The 20,544-nt window shown below is 44.4% G+C and overlaps 1 protein-coding gene across 6 annotated transcripts in view; it reads right to left on the bottom strand.

Annotated features, from left to right (window-relative positions):
* The window catches only part of LOC126282049 (glycine receptor subunit alpha-3), a 692,635-nt gene that overhangs the window by 433,960 nt on the left and 238,131 nt on the right, over positions 1–20,544 (bottom strand). The window lies entirely within an intron of this gene.

The raw sequence follows: 20,544 nt of genomic DNA, 5'->3' as shown, positions 1-20,544 counted from the left end.
GTATTCTCTATCAGTACGATCGAATGGATGCCAGATTCAGGGCCTGCATAGCCGCCTGTGGAGACTACATCGTGTACTAATATTGGTCTTTCAGCATGGATCGATATCTGCTACCTCAGAATCACTTGTGCTATTGATCTGTAAATGTAATCACTTGGTGTACTCCATATGGACTGCTGCAAAAATAAATCATGAGTGGATTGGAAACTTCTAAAAGTGTTTACTAATTTTTTCCAGCAGTGTATGAAGGTGAACAGACTCTGAAGACGAACCTGTAACGGTGCAATTTGTGTGAATCGATAGGACTTTTATCAGTAGCTGGTTGGTATTTCCTTCTTTGCAAGAATAATTCGTATTCTGTACAACGGTCTCAAAAATGTCAGTTTTTGACAAAATAGCAGGAATTTTTGTATGTACATCCTTCTGAATGAAGACTTGAGGGACTTCGGTTGTTCGCTTGAACACACATCAAAGAAAGTTTTGCTTCATCTCGGTTCCGAGAGGTCAGGTACCTGTACAGAAAACTGGAGTGGAGATCAACATAAACATTGATTCCGCCCTTTTTATTGCTCATGAAAACCACACATTGCATGTTGTACCACCATACAGCAAGACTTTCACGGGTGGTAGTCGAGATTTCTGTACACACCGGCACCTCTAATACCCAGTAGCGCGTCCTCTTGCATTGATGCATGCCTGTATTCGTCGTGGCATACCATCCACAAGTTCATCCAGGTACCGTTGGTCCAGATTGTCCTACTCCTCACATTCTTTAACGGCGATTTGGTGTAAATCTCTCAGAGTGGTTGGTGGGTCACGTCGTCCATAAACAGCCCTTTTCAATCTGCCCCAAACATGTTCGATAGGGTTCATGTCTGCAGAACATACTGGCGAGCAATGGCGGTATCGTGAAGGAAGTCATTCACAAGATGTGCACGATGGAGGCGCGAATTGTCGTCCATGAAGACGAAAGCCTCGCCAATATGCTGCCGATATGGCTGCACTATCTGTCGGAGGATGGCATTCACGTATCGTACAGCCATTACAGCGCCTTCCATGATCACCAGCGGCGTACGTCGGCCCCACATAATGCCACCCCCAAAACAGCAGGGGATCTCCACCTTGCTGCACTCTCTGGACAGTGTGTCTAAGGCGTTCAGCCTCACATGTTGGATCCAAATACGTCACTGACGATTGTCTGGCTGAAGGCATATCCGACATTCATCGGCGAAGAGAACGTGATGCCAATCCTGAGCGGTCCATTCGGCATGGTGTCGTGGTTGCAATGATGGACCTCGCCATGGACGTCGGGGTGAAGTTGCGCATCATGCAGCATATTGCGCACAGTTTGAGTGTAACACGACGTCCTGTGGGTGCACGAGAAGCATTATTCAACATGGTGGCGTTGCTGTCAGGGTTCCTCAGAGCCATAATCTGTAGTAAGCGGTCATCCACTGCAGTAGTAACCCTCGGATGGCCTGAGGGAGGCACGTCATCGACAGTTCCTGTCTCTCTGTATCTCCATGTCCGAACAACATTGCTTTGGTTCACTCCGATATGCCTGGACACTTACCTCGTTGAGAGTCCTTCCTGGCACAAAGTAACAATGCGGACGCGATCGAACCGCGGTATTCGCCGTCTAGCCATGACTGAATTACAGACAACATTCCTGGTGGAATGACTAGAACTGATCGGCTGTTGGACCCCCCCCCCCCAATCTAATAGGCGCTGCTCATGCTTGTCCTTGGTTGTTTACATCTTTGGCCGGGTTTAGTGACGTGTCTGAACAGTCAAAGGGACTGTTTCTGTGGTGCAATATACACAGTCAAAGTCTATCTTCAGGAGTTCTGGGAATCGTGGTGACGCAAAACTTTTTTTGATTTGCGTGTAATAAAATTGAACACCTTCAGCCGTCCTTACGGTGTTATTTATTATATAGCTACCAGTTTCGGAGATTCAATCACCATCTTCAGCCCTTAACTAACGCTGAAGGAGTGAACTCGAATCGTACACACCATCCTGTCAGTGGCCAACATCTATGAACTGGTTTTTGTAGACTATTGTAACACCGATGTTGTGTCTGCAACCATCAGCTACCAACTCAGTTGATGGTTGCAGACACACTCACATAACATCACTGCTACAGTAATATACGAAAACCAGTTCATAGAGATTGGCCATCGATAGGATCGTGTATTCGATTAGAGTTCGCATCTCAGCGCCAGTTAAGGCCTGAAGATGGTGACTGGGTCACCGAAACTGGTACCTACATAATAAATAACAACGAAAGGACGGCTGAAGGAGTTCCATTTTATTACATAAATTGCATGAAGAAATTTTTGGTTCCAAATGCCGTTAATATTGAGGCACTGCCTGGCACAAGGACCACGCGCCATCAACTAACGCGTGTTTGAAGGGCTTTCTCCTTGGTTTGGAGCCTACATCAAGTTTAGGGACATGCAACAGAGTACCGATAACAAAAGCGCTGAAAAAGAGTTTTTAAAAAAATTTCATTTCGAACATTTCACTCGTAGAATATTTCCACTTTCCAACTCTTCTCGAGTTATTTTACTGTTCTCTCGCTGGATAATCCCACATAATCATGAGGGTGTTACATGAAATCCTCCGGATAAGAATGGCAGAAATCTTAAGTAGTATCTGAACTGGTTAAAAAAAGAAAACAAAGAAATTAAGAAAAAAGTGTAGCATTACTTCCACAATCCGAGATATAAGAATACCCAGAACAAAAACATGCAGCGGAATTCAAAACTATTCAGTCGGTAAACAGCACAAAATTAGTAGTAATTACAGAGGACAGAACCTGGAAGCGTCTAGAAGAAGCACTATCTATTATCTAATGATAGACCTCAAAAATTATTTCCGTTATTTAGTAAAGTATGGTATTATACTTTGGGATAACATACAGTGTAGTGTGAAGATTTTTCAGGTTCAAATATTAATTTTAAGAATAATGGAAAAATTAAGAAAATCTTGTAAACCAATATTCAGAAAACAGGAATTATCGCACTAATGTGTGTTTATTATTAATTACGAAATGTGCAGTGTTCAAAATAATCAGCATACATTAAAAAATAAGTAATGTAAAATCCAAATCTATTCCACAGAAAGGAAAATATCGCCAGATAGAAAAAAATGCAGGCTGAACAAGTAAAAACTAGGCTCAGAGACAAATATTACGTTATGGGAAAAAGATTTACTACATCTTGTCTCAAGGAATTATATCAACTATTTACTTCATTACGACTTCAAATCAAAATGAAGGTATATTTAAATGTCCACTGCTGCTACATCTAGGAAGTCTTTGCCATGGAAACAAACCATATTAAAATTTTAGGGCTTTAAGGAATTACAATATTTGTAACAAGATTAAAAAGTAGTTTGAAGAACTTTCCTGACGTAAACCTTGTAATGAGTATGAATTTCAGAAAACTTTTGCGGAAAAATAATTTTTTTATTTATATTTCAACTGCACCTCTTTCTTGTGCTTTTGTGTAAATAAGTAACATGAAAGAAGTAGGCAGAAACTATGTACTGTAATACACTACTGGCCATTAAAATTGCTACACCACGAAGTTGACGTGCTATAGACGCGAAATTTAACCGACAGGAAGAAGATGCTGTGATATGCAAATAATTAGCTTTCAGAACATTCACACAAAGTTGGCGCCGGTGGCGACACCTACAACGTGCAGACATGAGGACAGTTTCCAACCTATTTCTCATACACAAACAAAAGTTGACCGGCGTTGCCTGGTGGAACGTTGTTGTGATGCCTCGTGTAAGGAGGAGAAATGCGTACCATCACGTTTACGACTTTGATAAAGGTCGGTTTGTAGCCTATCGCGATTGCGGTTTACCGTATCGTAACATTGCTGCTCACGTTGGTCGAGATCCAATGACTGTCAGCAGAATATGGTATCGGTGGGTTCAGGAGGGTAATACAGTTACCCTTGACGTTGCATCACAGACAGGAGCGCCTGCGATGGTGTACTCAACGACGAACGTAGGTGCACGAATGGCAAAACGTCATTTTTTCGTATAAATCCAGATTCTGTTTACAGCATCATGATGGTCGCATCCGTGTTTGGCGACATCGCGGTGAATGCACATTGGAAGCCTTTATTCGTCATCGGCATACTGGCGTATCACCCGGTGTGATGGTATGGAGTGGCATTGGTTCCACGTCTCGGTCATCTCTTGTTCGCATTGACGGCACTTTGAACAGTGGACGTTACATTTCAGATGTGCTACGATCCGTGGCTTTACTCTTCATTCGATCCCTGCTTAACCCTACATTTCAGCAGGATAATGCACGACCGCATGTTGCAGGTCCTGTACGGGCCTTTGTGGGTACAGAATATGTTCGACTGCTGCCCTGGCCATCACATTCTCCAGATCTCTCACCAATTGAAAACATCAGGTCAACGATGGCCGAGCAACTGGCTCGTCACAATACGCCAGTCACTACTCTTGATAAACTGTGGTATCGTGTTGAAGCTGCATGGGCAGCTGTACCTGTACACGCCATCCAAGCTCTGTTTGACTCAATGCCCAGGCGTATCGAGGCCGTTATTACGGCCAGAGGTGGTTTTTCTAGGTACTGATTTCTCAGGATCTATGCACCCAAACTGCATGAAAATGTAATCACATGTCAGTTCTACTATAATATATTTGTCCAACGAATACCCGTTTACCATCTGCATTTCTTCTTGGTGTAGCAGTTTTAATGGCCAGTAGTGTATAATTCTAATAACATGTTATTTAATTTTAGAATAGGTATCCATAATAGCATCATAAATGCACTTTTCATGACACTTTTCAACTGACTTGTGCTGTGTCCTATTTTACTTTGTGTAAAAGTTGATGAAAAAGGAGCAATACATTGCAGTACAAGATAGCAATTGACATGATCATTTGTCACATGGTCTAACTACATTTTTTCAAGATTTTTCTGGGCTTCGTTGACCGGTGAATGAAGACGCAGAATTTGAAGAAGTAAAAACGAACATAATGGAGTATGCGGATGTTTTGTAGCTTTTATTATGAGACAATGAGTACAGAAGAGGGCAAGGTTAAACGTTCATCAACAGTGCCGTGACTGCTGTTACAACGTAAGTGCAGAATGGACAGCTCGAGGTATCAACGAGATATCAAATCGACCGTAGCCTTTACAGGGAAAGAAGGTCAGATTCGTATATTGGCCCTGATGGCCCATTGAAGCCCTAACGGCCATCATGTCTACCTCTGCCAATAGCGTCTTTCGGAAGTTGTATAGACGGGCTTGCAGTGAGCACACTGATTATAGCGACACAGCGTACAAAGAGCGATCAAAAACTTTTGCACAGTCATTTCTAATTTTTTTATTTTTTACAGGAGGAGAATGGAATTTTTTGTGAACGTACTTGTAACATTTAGCTAGAAGTTGGTATATAAAATAGTTTCTTTTATTTACAGGTGAGTCATAATGGACCGTGAAGTAGATGTCAGGTTGCGACAACGATCGGTGATGGAGTTCCTCTTCTAGACCGGTTATGACTCTGCCACATCGATTCATAGTAAGTTGCTCCCTGTTTATGTGGAGGATATAGTGTATCGCAGCAGTATCCAGCGGTGGTTGCAGAGGTTTAAAGATGGTGATTTCTCTCTACTAGTCAATCCACGATGCGGTAGACCATCGACGACAGTGAGTGATGTGAATTAGGAGACCATTGATCAAATCACCCAAAATGTCAGGTGTGAAACGACACGACAGCTTGCTGAAATGACTCGTTTGTCACTGAATAATGTGGTATCACTGGTACAGTCACTAGGGTACAGAAAAATCTGTGCACGTTGGGTGCCAAGATTATTGACAAGAGAAATGAAAATGATGAGGAAGAATGTGTGCGAGGGTCTCACGAAGACCTTTATTGAAGAGTAGAAACAGTGTTTTGACGGTGTCATTACCCAGGATGAAACATGCTTTTTTTTCTTCGTATATACATAATTGAAACGGACGACTTGGGACGTCAGCTGGTATAATATATGTTAAAAAAAAATGACGAAATTCCTCCAGATGTATTAAGGTGTTGGTTTTATTGGCAACTAGTTTCGATGTTGTTACATCATCATCTTCAGGCCCATACTTTTTAACAGTTACCGTACTGTTAGACACATATGGTTACTTACGGTAGTGTTACGGTTACATACGGTAGTGTTAGACACATACGGTTACTTTCAACAAGTATGGATCTGAAGATGATGTTGTAACGTCGAAACTAGTTGCCTATAAGACAAACACCTTAATACAGCTGGAGGAATTTCGTCATTTTTTTAACATATGGTTGTTTTTGTCCTAAACTGAGAGCAAAACGCAACCCATGGAGTGGCGTGATCCGGCTTCCCCTCGGAAGAAGATACCAAGACTTTCACGAGCAGCAGATCGAAAGTTGATGGCCTCTTTCTTCTGGGATCAGTGTGGTGTCATTTTCATTGAGTTTTTGGAACCTGGCTCCACAATTAACAGGGGCCGTTACTGTTTGTCATTGGACAAGCTGCCACGTGCCATCGAGACTCACAGACCACAGCTTCAGGGTCATCTCAATAGACTACACCATGACAATACTAAATTCCATACAGCTCTTAGGACGCAGGAGAAAATCAGGAAAATGGGTTGGAAAATTGTTCCTCGTCCTCCCTACAGTCCAGATTTGGCTCCGTCTGATTTTTACCTTTTTGGTCGTCTGAAGGCCCACCTGTTCGGTAAAACATTTGATAGTGAGAAAGACATTATTTCCTGTGTCAAGCGATGGTGACAATCCCCAGAATTTTACCAAAGTGCATTTACATCATGGAAAGTGTAAGTAGGCTATTTATTTTTTTTTTTATTGGTAACGCCACATAGCGCTCTGTATGAAAAATCACTGGCTGTGCTGTGTGCATCAGTGGCTGGTAGGCATTGTTGTAATACTCGCCATTGTTGTGTTGGGCAGCTAGCTGTTAGCGGAGTGTAGCATTGCGCAGTTGGAGGTGAGCCGCCAGCAGTGGTGGACGTGGGGAGAGAGATGGCGAAGTGTTGAAATTTGTAAGACTGGATGTCATGAACTGCTATATATATTATGACTATTAAGGTAAATACATTGTTTGTTCTGTATTAAAATCTTTCATTTGCTAATTATTCCTATCAGTAGTTAGTGCCTTCCGTAGTTTGAATCTTTTATTTAGCTGGCAGTAGTGGCGCTCGCTGTATTGCAGTAGCTTGAGTAACGAAGATTTTTGTGAAGTAAGTGATTTGTGAAACGTATAGGTTAATGTTAGTCAGGGCCATTCTTTCGTAGGGCTTTTTGGAAGTCAGATTGCGTTGCGCCAAAAATATTGTGTTTCAGTTTAAGCACAATCTTGTATAATATTTCTAAGGGGACGTTTCAAAAGAAGCTTGGGCCACAAGCGTCATAGCTGATCGAGGCTACATTGAGTAGGCTCAATGTATTGCTAAATGTTCCAAGTATGTTCACAAAAATTTCATTATCCTCCAGCAAAAAATAAAAAAAATCAGAGGCGACTGTGAAAAACATTTTGAACGCCCTTTGTATAACGTGAATTAGGACTATGGGTGGAAGATTAGAACCTGTGTGCTCACGGATACGCCACTTGTGTCTATGGTCCGATTAAAATTACTTGATAGTTCACGTCTGTCGCTTGCCGCTACAGTGTTGCTACGCCGCTCGGTCATAGGTGAGACGCGAACTCAGCGGGCCACTTCGCAAATGCTGTTAATGTCTAATGTTAGAAGCGGCCCGAGGTATGACGGAAATGGGAGATTCGCTGTCGACAGCTGATTTTAAGCGACCAATGACTGAACTGCGGCACACGACGGGTTTTGTAGCCCTGGATTTAAATTCATATCCTAACCTAACCACAACCTCGCCTATCTGAGAAAACGGCAAACAACAGTCTGCCGCAGAACTAAAATCACGATCGCATTGTTCGTAATCGTTTAAAGGCCATCCTCTACGAGCAAACTCAACAAAGAAAAATTTCATAACATGTCTTTTTTTTCCAAAGCCATCTTCCCAGCCAAATTTCAGTTTTAGCGGTAAAAGCACATTGTAATTTATCGCTGTCATTGGTTACCAGAAACTATCCTGAAACTGGCCAAAAGGGATTCTGTGTCACCTACGGATGAGAAGTCCTGGTTGGGACATGAGTACAGATTATAGGCGACACAAGCAGATCCCAAGTGATAAAACAATGATAGGAAGAAAAATAAAAGCAAAAAAAGTCAATACATTGATGAAAATAGCACGGCAAAGTATTACATTTAAACCAGTTAACGGAAAAAGGACCATAATCAGTCTTTTGATTATGTAAGGTGGCTATAATTTCGCACCTTACATGCAATCATCCACATAGTTTGCCGTGATCTACAACCACATTAGGTATCATTTGATAGTAGTACATCGTATATATGAATATTTAAAGGAGACTGACAGTGTCATGGACGCCTTGTAAATAATTGTTAACGCTTATTGCATGAAAGGTGACGGAGTGTTTTTATTATTATACTACACTCCTGGAAATTGAAATAAGAACACCGTGAATTCATTGTCCCAGGAAGGGGAAACTTTATTGACACATTCCTGGGGTCAGATACATCACATGATCACACTGACGGAACCACAGGCACATAGACACAGGCAACAGAGCATGCACAATGTCGGCACTAGTACAGTGTATATCCACCTTTCGCAGCAATGCAGGCTGCTATTCTCCCATGGAGACGATCGTAGAGATGCTGGATGTAGTCCTGTGGAACGGCTTGTCATGCCATTTCCACCTGGCGCCTCAGTTGGACCAGCGTTCGTGCTGGACGTGCAGACCGCGTGAGACGACGCTTCATCCAGTCCCAATGCTCAATAGGAGACATATCTGGAGATCTTGCTGGCCAGGGTAGATGACTTACACTTTCTAGAGCACGTTGGGTGGCACGGGATACATGCGGACGTGCATTGTCCTGTTGGAACAGCAAGTTCCCTTGCCGGTCTAGGAATGGTAGAACGATGGGTTCGATGACGGTTTGGATGTACCGTGCACTATTCAGTGTCGCTACGACGATCACCAGAGGTGTACGGCCAGTGTAGGAGATCGCTCCCCACACTATGATGCCGGGTGTTGGCCCTGTGTGCCTCAGTCGTATGCAGTCCTGATTGTGGCGCTCACCTGCACGGCGCCAAACACGCATACGACCATCATTGGCACCAAGGCAGAAGCGACTCTCATCGCTGAAGACGACACGTCTCCATTCGTCCCTCCATTCACGCCTGTCGCGACACCACTGGAGGCGGGCTGCACGATGTTGGGGCGTGAGCGGAAGACGGCCTAACGGTGTGCGGGACCGTAGCCCAGCTTCATGGAGACGGTTGCGAATGGTCCTCGCCGATACCCCAGGAGCAACAGTGTCCCTAATTTGCTGGGAAGTGGCGGTGCGGTCCCCTACGGCACTGCGTAGGATCCTACGGTCTTGGCGTGCATCCGTGTGTCGCTGCGGTCCGGTCCCAGGTCGACGGGAACGTGCACCTTCCGCCGACCACTGGCGACAACATCGATGTACTGTGGAGACCTCACGCCCCACGTGTTGAGCAATTCGGCGGTACGTCCACCTGGCCTCCCGCATGCCCACTATACGCCCTCGCTCAAAGTCCGTCAACTGCACATACGGTTCACGTCCACGCTGTCGCGGCATGCTACCAGTGTTAAAGACTGCGATGGAGCTCCGTATGCCACGGCAAACTGGCTGACACTGACGGCGGCGGTGCACAAATGCTGCGCAGCTAGCGCCATTCGACGGCCAACACCGCTGTTCCTGGTGTGTCCGCTGTGCCGTGCGTGTGATCATTGCTTGTACAGCCCTCTCGCAGTGTCCGGAGCAAGTATGGTGGGTCTGACACACCGGTGTCAATGTGTCCTTTTTTCCATTTTCAGGAGTGTAGTAGAGGTTGGAACGACAATGGAAATGAAACGGCATACGCAACTCAAGCCGTGGATGGAAGGCCCACACAGGTGTGTTGGTCCTCCATAAACATACGAAATTGCAAGACGGACATCGTAGCACCTAAACGCTGGAGCTCAATAGAATCGCGACCGGCCTGTCTGGTAGCCGACACGGAAGGATTATACTTCGGATACCACGAAAATGTTGGACGCAGGTGAGCGGAACGAAGAAGCGGCACCTTGGAAACGACGCAGGCTGGGTTATTTCCAAGGATTTTTACTCAGAAGCGCACCATTGTACGTGTATAGGTTTTCCCTCGCACACTTTCCGCGCTGGACGACTAAAGACTAAAATATGGTTGGTCGGCGTTTGGAAGAATCTGTACAGTGGGAGAATATTCCGTGGTTTCAAGAATATGATTCTATTTTTGGAATTACGATGGTGGGGAGCCGAACCCCACTGGGAAGCCAGCGCTGGAGAGATGGGGTCTTCCGTAGTGAACATCCGTGTGTGACGCTCACGCGTTATCAGCTTTGTTGGTACAGACAGACTTGCTGTCTTTGCTCTGAGTAGAATTCATAGTTAGAACAGTTAGGCACTGTGCTGTTGCGAACCTATACGATTCTGGACTTCACCTCCGGGTTGGAAGTCGCCATTGAATGCAGAGTTCAGTAATTGAGAGCCTTCCTCTGCCTATACTTATACGAAGAGACGTAATCTGAACTCCGTGCTTGTGGCTGGGAGTTCGCGTTTCTCGTCTGTAGAACACAGAGAGGAGAAGACAGCATTAGAGTATATTAGTCAGAGGACCGCCTTCTGCCGTCCTAGTGTTTGAAAGAGTTTATTTGCGGCTGGAGTTCTTCCATCGTCGTAGACGAGTACGAGAATCATCACTTCACGCACCGGACGCAGTACATACTGTGATATCGCAAATTGCTTCGGCTTGTTAGGGCTATAAAAGCCTAACAGCTGTGATCCCGTTAGTTTATTTCCACTGAGATTCCACACCACCGTAGATCATCTTTGAAAGTAGTGTCTTCTAGTGTTTGGTACGTGGATGATGTCAGTCATTTTGCATTATTGATATTAGATCGCTCAGTCATAATAAGGGGAAGAGTTGGGCAATTGATTAGCAATTGTACAGAGGAAATGTAAACTTTGCAATATAATGGTTTTTTCTAATCTGCAATAAATATATAAGCAGGACCAAAGTTTATCATTTAGTAGGATTAGTTGCCTTCATCATTCATTTCTCTTTAGATAGTAATTTATAGAATTAAGAGATCCTAAGATCTGCTTCACGGGGTAGTGAGACAGGGCCAAATCTTCATTTATCGTTTATTATTTTCCGTTGCGCAGATTCATATTACACCCGCCTGGAGTAGCATCCTGGAATTAGATTTAGAAAAACAAAAAAAAAAATCACATTTGACGATATTTTAATTTTCGACCTTCTGCACGCCAGGTTAATACACTACTAACTACTCGATGTGTTATTGATATTAGATGTGTTATTGATATTAGACCGCGCAGTCATAATAAGGGGAAGAGTTGGGCAATTGATTAGCAATTGTACAGAGGAAATGTAAACTTTGCAATATAAAGGTTTTTTCTAATCTGCAATAAATATATAAGCAGGACCAAAGTTTATCATTTAGTAGGATTAGTTGCCTTCATCATTCATTTCTCTTTAGATAGTAATTTATAGAATAAAGAGATCCTAAGATCTGCTTCACGGGGTAGTGAGACAGGGCCAAATCTTCATTTTAGCGTTTATTATTTTCCGTTGCGCAGATTCATTTTACACCCGCCTGGAGTAGCATCCTGGAATTAGATTTAGAAAAACAAAAAAAGCACCACATTTGACGAGATTTTAACTTTCGACCTTCTACACGCCAGGTTAATACACTACTAACTACTCGATGTCATTACAGAGCTACAGGTTGTTGCATTTATGTCTCTGACGTCCCAGACTCTACATTTAATTGAGTCTTCAAAAATTTGGCTTGACGTAATGTCGTGCAAACTTTCTAGTGTAAGCCGAGCTCTGTGATTAGAATAACTGTATAAATGATGATGAATCGCCTCTTGAGCAGAAGTATCCAGAAATTTTTGATTAGTAGTGCATATGCATAAATGTAGATTGGCAATGGCAAGGAAAGCCTTTCTGAAGAAGAGAAATTTGTTAACATCGAGTATAGATGTAAGTGTAAGGAAGTCGTTTCTGAAAGCATTTGTATGGAATGTATGGAAATGAATGGAAGTGAAGTGAAACATGGACGATAAATAGTTTGGACAAGAAGAGAATAGAAGCTTTCGAAATGTGGTGCTACAGAAGAATGCTGAAGATTAGATGGGTAGATCACGTAACTAATGAGGAGGTACTGAATAGAATTGGGGAGAAGAGGAGTTTGTGGCACAACTTGACTAGAAGGAGAGATCGGTTGGTAGAACATGTTCTGCGGCATCAAGGGATCACCAATTTAGTATTGGAGGTCAGCGTAGAGGGTAAAAATCGTAGAGGGAGACCAAGAGATGAATACACTAAGCAGATTCAGAAAGTTGTAGGTTGCAGTAGGTCTTGGGAGACGAAGAAGCTTGCACAGGATAGAGTAGCATGGAGAGCTGCATCAAACCAGTCTCAGGACTGAAGATGACAACAACAACAACAACAACATGAACGTTTGCATTTCGTTGCCATTACACCCTGACACACCAAGAAAGAAAGCCGGACAATGAAATGAATGTGAAGTAATTGTTGTGTCCGTTTGGCAACGGCTAACGGTCGGGCGTGACGTTCAGCGCTCTGATAGGAGGAAACCACCTATCAGCACAGCGAAAGGAGACAAGTTAATAATCCGGACAATTCTCCAAATGAGGGTACGCAGAAACAGGACCTCCCGCGGAACAAGATGGGGCCCAATTAACGAGTAAGCCAAGACTCATTAATTACCTTTCACCATCTTTGACGGCGTGGGTCCTGTACCGCTGCCATGTAGTTGCTCTTTCCAACATTCGCTACTTCTTACATTCGTGAAGGGGGAAAGGCGCCGGAGTGTGTCACATAGGCACAGATGAGGGCCGGGACGTCTTGTCGGCGCCTTCAGAAGTGGCAGACATTTTAATTACCCTGATTACACGGCGGCGCCGTGGCGTAGCAGCGGTTGCGTGCTGACCCGTTCCCTGTGGGAACGCTGCAGTCGATGGACCGCTGCCAGCCGACAAACAGCGCGTCACCCGGAAGCACGCAATCTGTAACTCACCAGCCCCAGTTGTAGGCAGTTTTTCCAGCTTTATATCGTTGTAGCAAATAATTGTAATTAATCTATGTGCAGAGTGTTTCCGTAAGACCGTGCAAAAATGTAACGGGACATACAGAATGCTCCAATGAACAATTTGAGATAGGGAACCTGGGCTCGGAGAAGCCAGCTTAAGGAAGCAAACTTGCTACCGCTTTGTCTAGCATTACTGTTTTCCAGCTTATTTACATTTACACTCATGCTCATAAATTAAGGATAATTGCAGAATATGGTGCCACACATCGTGCCACTACACAAAACTGCCGATAATAACATAGGCACATAGCGAACACACACGACGCAGATCTGTAAGTCACGGTTTTGGTGATAAGTTAAGCAAACCATCACGAAACACATGTGCTACAAAACGCCACTGTTTCCTGCGCATGTACCCCGACATCAATATTGTTCACATGGCTCTGAGCACTATGGGACTTAACATCTGAGGTCATCAGACCCCTAGACTTAGAACTAGTTAAACCTAACTAACCTAAGGACAGCACACACGTCCATGCCCGGGGCAGGATTCGAACCTGCGACCTTAGCAGCAGCGCGGCTTCGGACTGAAGCGCCTAGAACCGCTCAGCCACAACGGCCGGCGGAGAACAGGCAGGCCATTCCATTCGCCTGATATCTTCTGTTTCAAGGTACTCCTCCACGATGGCAGCTCCGTGGGGCCTCCATCAGGAGGAAGGTGGCACCCACTGCACCCCTGAAAAGGCCGACATACTGGTGCAAAATGACGTCTCGATACCCTGACCTGTTACAGTTTCTCTGTCAAAGACATGCAGGGGTGTATTTGCACCAATCATAATCCCACCCCACACCTCTATACTTGTCCCTTTCAAGGACATTAAGGGGTTGGTATCTGGTTCCTGGTTAACGCCAGATGGAAATCCGGCGAGAATCACTGTTCAGACCATACCTGGATTCGTCCGTGCACATAACCTGGGACCACTGTTCCAATGACCATGTACTGTGTTCTTGACATCATGCTTTACGGTCTCTCCTGTGACCAGGGGTCAGTGGAAAGCACCTTGCAAATCTCCGGGCGAATAAACCGTGTCTGTGCAGGCGTCTGTAGACTGCATGTCTGGAGACAACTATTCAAGCGGCTGTGGTAAGGTCCCGAGCAAAGCTACCTGCAGTACTCCGTGGCCTTCTGCGGGCACTGATGGTGAGATATCGGTCTTCTTGTGGTGTTCTACACTGTGGACGTCCCGTACTGTAGCGCCTTGACACGTTTCCTGTCTGCTGGAATCGTTGCCATAATCTTGAGATCAGACTTTGTGGCACACGGAGGGCCCGTGCTACGACCTGCTGTGTCTGACCAGCCTCCAGTCGCCCTAGCATTCTACCCCTGATAACGTCATCAATATGCGTTCTTTGAGCCATTTTCAACACACAGTCACCATTAGCATGTCACTTACTCGCTGCACCGTACTCTGACATGCAGCAATACACCGCAAGTCAAATGCACCGCTTGGTCGTACACCGAGGTGATTTAAACCCGCAAACCAGAGCGTTGTTTCACCGTCTATCAGCATTATCCTTAATTTATGAGCATAAATGTAATAGGCGTACAAGTTTACACGTACTGTGCTGTTTATTTACATCCAAATTCTTTACTTCCCGCAAGGAAACTAGGAGGACGAACCTGATTACCAGGAAGTCATGATGCAGGTTTTGGAAATTTGGAAATTTGTGGTAAGGACTATGGGACCAAACTGCTGAGGTCATCAGTCGCTAGGCTTGCACACTACTTAATCTAACCTAAACCAGCTTACGCTAAGGACAAGACACACACCCATGCCCGAAGGAGGACTCGAACCTCCGACGGAGGGAGCCGCGCGAACCTTGACTAGGCGCCCAAGACCCCACAGCTACCCCGCAAGGCATTCACGTTTTGTTTAATTTACTTATCCACATGGTGGCTCTGTTATATCGTATTTACATTGTCCCATAACACAACGTGCTGTGAATCAAAGACAGACCTATTCGTTACTCAGTGGTATTCAGAGACGTACAGTACAATGTACGATGGGGCAGTACCGGTACAGTATTTCCTCGTCGCTGAATTGGAATGGGAGGTCCTGCGAAGTCACATGACCTGAACCCGTGATTATTTCCTATGGGGATATCTAAAGTAACGTGTGTACGAAACCCCAGTGGATACGGAGATGGAATTAGTTGCCAGAATTGTAGCTGCCTGTGGAGTGATTCGAAACACACCAGGGATGTTTGTCAGGGTGCGTCAGAACGTTATTTGCCGATGTCATGTTTGCATTGAGATTGACGGCCGTCAGTTTCAGCACATTTTGTAAGGTACAGCACAAATGGTACGTTCATTGAGTCAGTGATGGTATTTGCAGTTGTTGTTGTTGTTGTTGTTGTTGTTGTTGTTGTGGTCTTCAGTGCTGAGACTGGTTTGATGCAGCTCTATCCTGTGCAAGCTTCTTCATCTCCCAGTACTTACTGCAACCCACATCCTTCTGAATCTGCTTAGTGTATTCATCTCTTGGTCTCCCTCTACGATTTTTACCCTCCACGCTGCCCTCCAATACTAAGCTGGTTATCCCTTGATGCCTCATAACATGTCCTACTAACCGGTCCCTTCTTTTTGTCTAGTTGTGCCACATATTCCTCTTCTCCCCAACCCTATTCAATACCTCCTCATTAGTTATGTGATCTACCCGTCTAATCTTCAACATTATTCTGTAGAACCACATTTCGAAAGCTTCTATTCTCTTCTTGTCCAAACTATTTATCGTCCATGTTCCACTTCCATACATGGCTACGCTCCATACAAATACTTTCAGAAATCACTTCCTGACACTTAAATCTGTACTCGAGGATAACAAATTTCTCTTCTTCAGAAACGCTTTTCTTGCCATTGCCAGTCTACATTTTATATCTTCTCTACTTCGACCATCATCAGTTATTTTGCTCCCCAAATAGCAAAACTCCTTTACTACTTTAAGTGTCTCATTTCCTAATCTAATTCCCTCAACATCACCCGACTTAATTCGACTACATTCCATTATCCTCGTTTCCTCCGTTCAACTGCTCTTCCAAGTCCTTTGCTGTCTCTGATAGAATTACAATGTCATCGGCGAACCTCAACGTTTTTATTTCTTCACCATGGATTTTAATGCCTACTCCGAACTTTTCTTTTGTTTCCGTTACTGCTTGCTCAATATACAGATTGAATAACATCGGGGAGAGGCTACAACCCTGTCTCACTTCCTTCCCAACCACTGCTTCCCTTTCATGCCCCTCGACTCTTATAACTGCCATCTAGTTTCTGTACAAATTGTAAATAGCCTTTCGCTCCCTGTATTTTACCTCTGCCACCTTTAGAATTTGAAAGAGAGTATTCAAGTCAACATTGTCAGAAGCTTTCTCTAAGTGTTCCTACATTTCTACGGAATCCAAACTGTTCTTCCAAGAGGTCGGCTTCCATCAGTTTCTCCATTCGTCTGTAAGGAATTCGCGTTAGTATTTTGCAGCTGTGACTTATTAAACTGATAGTTCGGTAATTTTCACATCTGTCAACACCTGCTCTCTTTGGGATTGGAATTATTATATTCTTCTTAAAGTCTGAGGGTATTTCACCTGTCTCATACATCTTGCTCATCAGATGGTAGAGTTTTGTCATACTGGCTCTCCCAAGGCCGTCAGTAGTTCTAATGGAATGTTGTCTACTGCGGGGGCCTTGTTTCGACTCAGGTCTTTCGGTGCCCTGTCAAACTCTTCACGCAATATTATATCTCCCATTTCATCTTCATCTACATCCTCTTCCATTTCCATAATATTCTCCTCAAGTACATCGCCCTTGTATAGACCCTCTATATACTCCTTCCATCTTTCTGCTTTCCCTTCTTTGCTTAGAAATGGGTTTCCATCTGAGCTCTTGATATTCATACAAGTGGTTCTCTTTTCTCCAAAGGTCTCCTTAATTTTCCTGTAGGCAGTATCTATCTTACCCCTAGTGAGTTCATAACCAATAAATTGTGGTCAGAGTCCACATCTGCCCCCGGAAATGTCTTACAATTTAAAACCTGATTCCTAAATCTCTGTCTTACCATTATATAATCTATCTGATACCTTCTAGTATGTCCAGGATTCTTCCATGTATACAACCTTCTTTCATGATTCTTGAACCAAGTGTTAACTATGATTAAGTTACGCTCTGTGCAAAACTCTACCAGGCGGCTTCCTCTTTCATTTCATAGCCCCAATCCATATTCACCTAGTACGTTTCCTTCTCTCCCTTTTCCTACTCTCGCATTCCGGTCACCCATGACTATTAAATTTTCCTCTCCCTTCACTACCTGAATAATTTCTTTTATCTCATCATACATTTCTTCAATTTCTTCATCTGCAGAGTTAGCTGTCATATAAACCTGTACTACTGTAGTAGGCGTGGGGTTTGTGTCTATCTTGGCCACAATAATGCGTTCACTATGCTGTTTGTAGTAGCTTACCCGCACTCCCATTTTTTATTCATGATTAAACCTACTGCTGCATTACCGCTATTTGATTTTGTGTTTATAGCCCTGTATTCACCTGACCAAAAGTCTTGTTCCTCCTGCTACCGAACTTCACTAATTCCCACTATATCTAACTTTAACCTATCCATTTCCCTTTTTAAATTTTCGGATCTACCTGCCCGGTTAAGGGATTTCTCATTCCACGCCCCGTTCTGTAGAAAGTTTTCTTTTTCCTGATAACGACGTCCTCCTGAGTAGTCCCCGCTCGGAGATCCTAATGGGGGACTATTTTACCACCGGAATATTTTACCCAAGAGGACGCCATCATCATTTATCCAGACATTAAAGCTGCATGACCTCGGGAAAAATTACGGCCGTAGTTTCCACTGGCTTTCAACCGTTCGAAGTACCAGCACAGCAAGGCCGTTTTGGTTAATGTTGCAAGGCCAGATCAGTCAATCATCCAGACTGTTGCCCCTGCAACTACTGAAAAGGCTGCTTCCCCTCTTCAGGAACCACACGTTTGTCTGGCCTCTCAACAGATACCCCTCCGTTGCACGCAAGCCTCCCCACCAACGGCAAGGTCCATGGTTCATGGGGAAGGTATGCAGTTAACTAATGCAAATAAAAAAGGACACAGTAAAGTGATTTTATTCCTGTTGTCTCCACAAGCTGTCTTCTCCAACACCAGGTTCCCTGCCTCAAATTGTTCAGTGGAGCATCCTCTATATCCAGCTAAATGTTTGAACGCTCTTATGGAAACAACCTATATTCAGGATGTCACAAATCTTCTAAGTCAAATTATTTTAATATTGGGAATCAATGATCGTAAGTGCATATTTTTTTTGTATTATCTACAGACACAGTGTACACCGAATAATAACGACATAGCTCGTACTAAATGTTCAAAATGACGACCGCCAGTCTTAATGCATGCATGGCAACGGCGTATTAGGTTCTACCACACTCATACACCAACGACTTAATGTGACCCCAGAGAAAAATGTCGAAAGGTGTGAGATCTGGCACTCGCACTGGCTATGGGAAAGTTCATCGCCTCCAATCCAACGATTACGGTACGTGTTTTTCAGTTGCCTGCGGATGTTAACATCGAACTGGGCTGATGCACCATCGTGTTGAAGCCACATCCTTTTGGGGACAACAAGGTGTACAGTCTCCAAAAACTGAGGCAGCATGTTTCGTAGGAACACCAAGTAATGTGGACCAGTCAAATGGGGGGTCCTAATTGGCGATATTGGACAATGTCCGCCCTTACGTTGATAGGCATTCTTTGGTGGTGCCCCTAATGTGGTTGAGGTGGGGATTGTGCTCACTCCAGAAATGGCCGTGGCGGCTGTTGAAAACACCATCATGGGCAAATGAGGCCTAAACTGTGAACTATATAAACTGTAAAAAGTTCAGCACTACTGTACTGCAGTGGATAATCCATTGACAGAAGTGAACGTGGGGCTCTAAATACATTGCTTCCAGTGCTTGCACACGTCCTTTATAATAGGGATGTAACATCTATTCTACCACCACGCTACACGCTGTATCCTTTGAAATGTGTCTTTTACGGGCAAGTTGACGGGTGGTTTGGGTGGTTGGTCACACAATCGAACAACATTACCTCAACGCCTGATGTTCGGGTATGTCTTTGGCCGAACTTTGGACAGCATTCTGTAGCGTGAAGGGCCTCCTCTCTCGTAAGTTGGTATCTATGTACACTACTGGCAATTAAAATTGCTACACCAAGAAGAAATTGGACAAATATATTATATTAGAACTGACATGTGATTACATTTTCACACAATTTGAGTGCATAGAGCCTGAGAAATCAGTACCCAGAATAACCAACTCTGGCCGTAATAACGGCCTTGATACGCCTGCGCATAGAGTCAAACAGAGCTTGGATGGCGTGTACAGGTACAGCTGCCCATGCAGCTTCAACACGATACCACAGTTCATCAAGAGTACTGACTGGCGTATTTTGACAAGCCAGTTGCTCGGCCATCATTGACCAGACGTTTTCAATTGGTGAGAGATCTGGAGAATGTGCTGCCCAGGGGAACAGTCTAACATTTTCTGTATCCAGAAAGGCCCGTACAGGACCTGCGACATTCGGTCGTGCATTATCCTGCTGAAATGTAGGGTGTGGCAGGGATTGATTGACGGGCAGAGCCACGTGTCGTAACACATCTGAAATGTAACGTCCACTGTTCAAAGTGCCGTCAATGCGAACAAGAGGTGACCGTGACGTGTAGCCAATGGCTGTCCACACCATCATGCCGGGTGATACGCTAGTATGGCGATTACGAATACACGCTTCCAATGTGCGTTCAGCGCGATGTCGCCAAACACGGATGCGACCATCACGATGCTGTAAACAGAACCTGGATTCATCCGAAAAAATGACCTTTTTCCATTCGTGCACTCAGGTTTGTCGTTGAGTACACCATCGCAAGCGCTCCTGCCTGTGATGCAGCGTCAAGGGTAACCGCAGCCATGGACTCCGAGCTGATAGTCCACGCTGCTGCAAACGTCGTCGAACTGTTGGTGCAGATGGTTGTTGTCTTGCAAACGTCCCAATCTGTTGACTCAGCGATCGAGACGTGGATGCACGATCCGTTACAGTCATGCGGATAAGATGCCTGTCATCTCGACTGCTAGTGATACTAGGCCGTTGGGATCCAGCACGGCGTTCCGTATTACCCTCCTGAGCCCACCGATTCCATGTTCTGGTAACAGTCATTGGATCTCG

The sequence above is a fragment of the Schistocerca gregaria genome, chromosome 7 (assembly GCF_023897955.1).
Source record: "Schistocerca gregaria isolate iqSchGreg1 chromosome 7, iqSchGreg1.2, whole genome shotgun sequence".
Taxonomy (NCBI): Eukaryota; Metazoa; Arthropoda; class Insecta; order Orthoptera; family Acrididae; genus Schistocerca; species Schistocerca gregaria.
This window is presented reverse-complemented; position numbering and strand designations above follow the sequence as displayed.